The sequence below is a fragment of the Aedes albopictus genome, chromosome 1 (assembly GCF_035046485.1).
Source record: "Aedes albopictus strain Foshan chromosome 1, AalbF5, whole genome shotgun sequence".
NCBI classification, from domain to species: domain Eukaryota; kingdom Metazoa; phylum Arthropoda; class Insecta; order Diptera; family Culicidae; genus Aedes; species Aedes albopictus.
Window position 1 is genome coordinate 24764586 of NC_085136.1, and position 6204 is coordinate 24770789.

Below are 6204 nucleotides of genomic sequence, written 5' to 3' on the forward strand. Positions count from 1 at the left end.
GGCATCTAGATCCCGAAGATCGAGGAGTCGTCCGTGAAGCTATGAAGAAGAGCGTGGCTATCAAGAAATGTGACGTTTACCAGACCTGTTATTGATGCGCTAAGGGGAAGGTCGTCATGCCCATGCACTTGTGGAACCAGATTATGGTTATTACTTATTAGGTTTCAAGCCGATACATGAAGCATCGGCGTGTCGGCGCGGTAATCGGAGGCGGCGTAGAAATCCCATGCCGATCGGCGTACCGCTTCTCAGAAAGGCCACTATCATCAAAATCAGACAATCCCTGCAGCAGCACATAGCTAGATGTTGTCTGTGGCTAGATGTACATTTGTTGTAATCCAATCATTAGAAAATAGTTAAGTTTGTTCAATTGCTGGAGAAGCCAAACGCCGATTCCACTCCGAAAGTTCGACGCACACGTCATGAGAGGACCTGAAGCGGAGTTGTGGAAGACAGCTATGGATGATGAGATGCAGTCGTTGCAAGAGAATGTCAGTTTGCTGACGGATTTACCTTCGTAGAAGTGGATATTCAAACGGAAATTAGACGAAATTGGAAACGTGGTTAGAGACAAAGCTCGCCAATTTGCTCAAGAATTCAGCAAAAAGTTTAGGACAAACTATGACGAAGTCTTTGCTCCGGAAGCCGAATTTGTAGTGCTTGCTGGGAGCTCTCAAGAGCTACTCTGGATAAAAGACTGATAAATAAATTTGCTTTAATTGTTACATATATGTAGCAGCTTGTAGCGTATTTGAGAAGTCAAGAGTTTTACATCCCTCAAAAATGCAATGATGTATTTTACGGTAGCATATCATTTATTATTGCTTTTTCCGCTTTTTTCATTGCATTTTGTAAGGATTTAAAATTTCTTGCCTCTTCAAATACGTTGCAAGCTGGTACTGTTGCTTTGTTTTCATTCAAAAATCATGTATACATTACGCAAAATTTTCTTAAAACTAATCTTGTTTTCACGTAAAAGTTACCTGAAATTCCAGTAGAACTCACACACATTTCACGTAATCGGTACGTAAAATGAATGTCAAGTTTACCTGACTTATCACGTCGATTAGCGAAGCTCAAATTATCCAGCTACCTGTCATTCCGGTGAAGGTTACGTGAAAAATATGGTGGACGAAAACTACATATCTTTTCACGTAAATCGGACGTGAACATTTTTCAGAGTGTATCTCTTAAGGGTGTTGATGTGCGTGGGTGGATGCAGATGGGCCCTGCAGAGACAGAAACATGTTTGTTTACAAAAAGCAGATAGACCCTTTTCAAATGTTCGTCTAGAAATAAGAGAACACTGCACAGTTGAATTGACTTTTTAGGTATGTGACAAATCTAAGCTATTGTACCTCAAGGAGTGTTTCATTTGAGACATTTTGAGAAGTTTGTTTAAATATCGACAGACACACAAAATAGCGTTGTCTGTTCTTGAAATTCTCTGTCAACAAGTTTCCGTCTACAACAAAATTAGTCAGCGACTTCTTCAGTTATTTCTTTTGATATTCTTTCAAGGCATACTTCGTAGATGGATCCTACACACTTACACGGGTAAAAATCCGGGACCCAAAACATGACGAAAAAGTGATAAAATCAAAAAATATGTCGCTTCATGATATCATCATGATGACTACAAATCGTAACATCATGACGAAAACGACGAATATCATATAGTTATTTATGCAACAAGTTGCAAAATGATGATTATTTCAGCACGAGTCGTACATTTATCCAACGAGGCTTGCCGAGTTGGATAAATACGACGAGTGCTGACAAAATCGAGTTTTGCAACGAGTTGCATACAAAGTTTTTTGTAATTACGAAAACCACCCATTTAGTGCGAGCTTTTCTAGCTACACGAACATGTATCAGTAGGAACCACGTGCGCGCGCTCATGCTTGTCGGCGTAGTTTTTGTTTGATCAGGTAGGCTCTGGTGTAGTGGGCGTCACCAATGATCGAGCTCCCGCTGTCAAACAGTTGTGCGCGGGCAAAAGCAAAAGCAGATACAGCAGCTGCTTCTACACTTGATTTATAGTTCGAATCCGAATTGAAATCGTCCTGATTCGGATTCGAGCTGCTCAGTAGATGTAGAGGCAGAGGCTGAATCTACGGAAGGCAAGGTGGTAAGTGAAAAGTGCGTACGAGCAAAAGTGCCGAAAAGTAGTACTTTGCGGAACACATGCATTAGGGGTGAAAAGTAGACCATTTCAGCATACTTCAGCCAACTGAAATGTTCAACTTTTCACTACGTAGGGGTAGGCGGGGCAATATGGACACCCGGGGCAGAATGGACACCCTCAATATTTTGAAATATGCGAACTTTTTTGATCAGCTACTTACAAGTGGTGTTTGTGAAAAAAAATCAAACTAATACAAGTCGGACTCGATTATTCGGAGTCAGGTTCAGAAGTTTCCCAAACATAATACGTTATATCTGCGGGACAGAATTCTGTATAAAGCTGAAATTTTGAGCGTTTCGTTCCTCAGATATATGTTTGGGAAGCTTCAGAACCTCACCCCAGATTATCGAGTCCGTCCTGTCCATAAAAATACTACTGTTACGGGACGGACGAAAAAATCTCCTTAGACAAACTCGTTTTTGCGGAGTAAGCTTCAAGCTGCAAAGTTTTCTTTATTAATTGCATGTTTTTTACGATTTTTAGGTTACTTACAGTTTCAGTTTTCTTCGTTAATTTTCCGTCTATTGTAACAATTTTGTCCTCAATGTTTTTGTGTTTTTCTTTTTTATGTATAAGAAATAAATAAATTTTACTATTAGGAAACAAATTCACGTGTGCTTGTCTTCTCACTTCGTGTAGCTTTGTGTCATGTCGGTCTAGAGAGTTAACAATAGTGTCAGTTGGGCGACAGCAAATAATTTATAGGAATGTATTGGTAGAATTGAAATTGTTTGGGCGGTACTGAACGACAAGGGTTCATCCGCTTACATACCCCCACCCGTATTGCTGCCAGGACCTGCAGCTATACCAGAATTTCCGGTGATGTTCAGTACAACCAACTTGGAAACCGGACGTTGATGAACGCCCATTGAAGTTTGTACATCGACTCGTTTTGTTCGCCAGTCTTTCCCTGGATAGACGCAGAGTACCCTTCCTCGCGTCCAGCTATTCCTTTCCTTGCCGCTAGCTATCATGACCAGATCGCTGATTTGAACGTTACGCACCTCACCAAACCATTTCGATTGAGGCGACATCACCGAGAGATAATCCCTGAACCGACGCTTCCAAAAATGGTTAAGCATAACCTGGATGGCACTCCAGCTGGAACGAACAGCGGCTTCTATCCTCGTTGGTCGCGTAGGTGGAACTACCCCGCTGGAGCTCTCCAGCGGTGAGTAAGTCAGTGGGCGTGAGTTCACCAGCGGTTCGACTTCAGCCAGTACCGTATTCAACGCTTCGTCGTCGGGATGTCTATCCGTGAGCAGACAGCTGAGACCCTTCTTAACGGAAGGCACAAGCCTCTTCCACACGCCACCCAAGTGAGGTGCGTAAGGAGGATTGCATTTCCACCGGGTCCTTTGGTTGGTGATTGTGGAGGCAAGCGATTCGTTGACCGAACGTAACACAACTCTCCGGTGCGGAATATGGTACTTCTGCCGAACTCCATAGACTACTGTTTCTCCGTTCGCGTGGCCGTATTTCCGGTGGTACCAGTTTACCATAAGGTGCGTTGCGTGGTGTTCTTTAGAGACGTTGATTGGAAACTTCGCCTCGTATGGAATGTATGGTGATGCTGCGATTCGTCCGTCCTTCCTTACCCCGCTTCCCTCACCAATAAACGGTGTCAGCTTGTAGATTCGGCTGCTTTTCTCTACGGTTTTTTGTTGGGTTTCCGAATCTTCTTGATTTTTGCGTAGGATTTCAGACTCTACTGGAAATGCTTCAGCCCGTGCTAACTTCCGGTCAGAACATTCTGCTGCGGTTAGTTCCTCGCTTAACAGCACATCCATGTTGCTTTTTATTTTCGGATTGGTCTGCTCTCCAATTCGTCCCAGAACTTCCAGATGTTTTATCTGGAACCCTGCTCGTTTGTGCACGGTTTTCACCTCTGCTGCCAGTGGAACCGCTTCGTCGACGCTATCTAGGCCCACAGATTGTTTGACTAATTCATTTAGATCATCGTGGTGCGAACGGGTACAGACATGGAGAACTCGATGAAGTGGTACTTCTTCCCGGTCCCGAGTCCCGGAACGGCCGAAGACGACCCATCCCAGCCTCGTTTTGGTGGCAACAGGTTCGATGGCCCTGCCTTCGCGTTGCTTGAGGGAAATTTTCATTTTAGTGTTGTCCAAGCCGATCAAAATGCCGGGAACTCCATTTCGGTAACTCGTCACCGGTAACCCTCGCAGATGAGCGAATTGACTCTCCAATTCCTTGAAGCGAATCGACTGTTGGGGTAGATCTAGACTCTCCACGGTTTGCACACCTCTCAACTGGAACTGCTTGCCTTGCCCTACTCCGGAAATCTTGAATTCGACCCGTCTGGAATCTTCCTCGGCTCGTTTGACTCCATTGGTCCACTGCATGCACAGTGGGGAAACTGGTCCTTGTAGACCAAGCTCATCCATCAGCGACTTCTCCACTAACGTCGAGTCAGACCCGCCGTCCAGGAAGGCAAATGTTTGGATGGACCTGCCGTTGGCGTGTAGCATTACAGGGATAATTTTGAATAGAATTTTATTGTGAGAATGTTGATGAGCAGTAATTACTCCTGTTACAGCGCTTGAAGGAACGACAGGTTCTCGTTCTTGACGTGGGTCACCAGGGTGAAGCAGCTTATGATGGCTTTGCTGGCATCTTTCTACACCACACAGCGATGCCTTGCATGGCCACTTTCCGTGCGGGTAAAGACACCTCCTGCAAAGGTGAAGTTCCTGCGCAGTATTCCAGCGATTTTCCAGGGACTTCGATTTGAAAGACACGCAGTCCTTCGGTTTGTGTCCGCTAGATTTGCAAACAAGACATGGCTTGTTGCTAATTCCTCCGGCAGATTGGTCGAAGCTAGCTGTCGTCGTCAAATGTTCCTGCTCTCCATGGTTCTCGCTCGAATAGTTTTCCGAAGAATGCGCATTCAGGACAGCTCTTGCCTTTGATTTTTCCGACTTATCCATGACCGGCGCTACCCGACTCGCTGCATCCACGATGACGTTCATGTACTCCGAGAAAGCCCGCAAATCCGCTCGTGCCACGCGCTGTGTGTACAACGCCCAGTCTAGTTTGATGTTAGCTGGAAGTTTGTCGACCAACTCGTTGATCAACATCGGGTTCGCTAAATGCATGTCTTGCCCAGTCGCTATTAAATGAGCGCAGAGATTCCGTACTGCTAGTCCAAAACTGATAACGGTTTCTAACTTATCGGATCGTGGGGCCGGAGTTGCTCGTACCTCAGCCAGCAATGTACCTATGATGGCTTCAGGACGACCATAGATAGTGCTCAATGTGCGAATTATTTCCGGAACATTCAACGGATGTAGCAAGAAACAATTCACCGCTTTCCTTGCTTCTCCTTTCAAACATCTTTGAAGCCGCATAAGGTTTTCCGACTCACTATAGCCGCAGATCCTTGTCGAAGTATCGTAGCTGCTCCAAAATAACGGCCATTCAGCGGGATTCCCCGAAAAGGAAGGTAGTTCCTTCGAGACGACGTGGCGAGCTGCCAGTTGTTGAGCGGTTGGAATGTCAAACGGTTGAGCATCGAAACTTGGTAAAGATACAGGATGAATAGCGCCACTCCTGTCCGCCGGTTGATACGATGGATAGCTGTAGCCATGTAGCGAATTCACTGGTGCAACGTTGACCGCCGCTGGGACAATTCCTGGGGCAGAACGAATTCCCGCAGAATTCCCTACTGCAACATTAGCCATTGGGAGGAGCTGTGCCGGGAGTCGAAATGCTTCTACTCTAGAGTTGATCACCGGAGCCGATGGAACTATCCCACTGTGATAACGGTTAGTACTTTCACTCACACCCGGATACGCTACATGTGAAACACCCGCGGCATGGATCGGTATCGCACTCGTCGAAGTAGAGCCGATCGAATCACTCGCGAACGATTGAACGTTTGACATGAGGGAAAAAGGGGGAGCGGAGGAACCCAAGGGAAGAGAAAATATCGGGCCCGGATAGCTCGAGACACTCCGCATTGGAGCAATGTTGGTGTTTGGGTGTCTAATTGG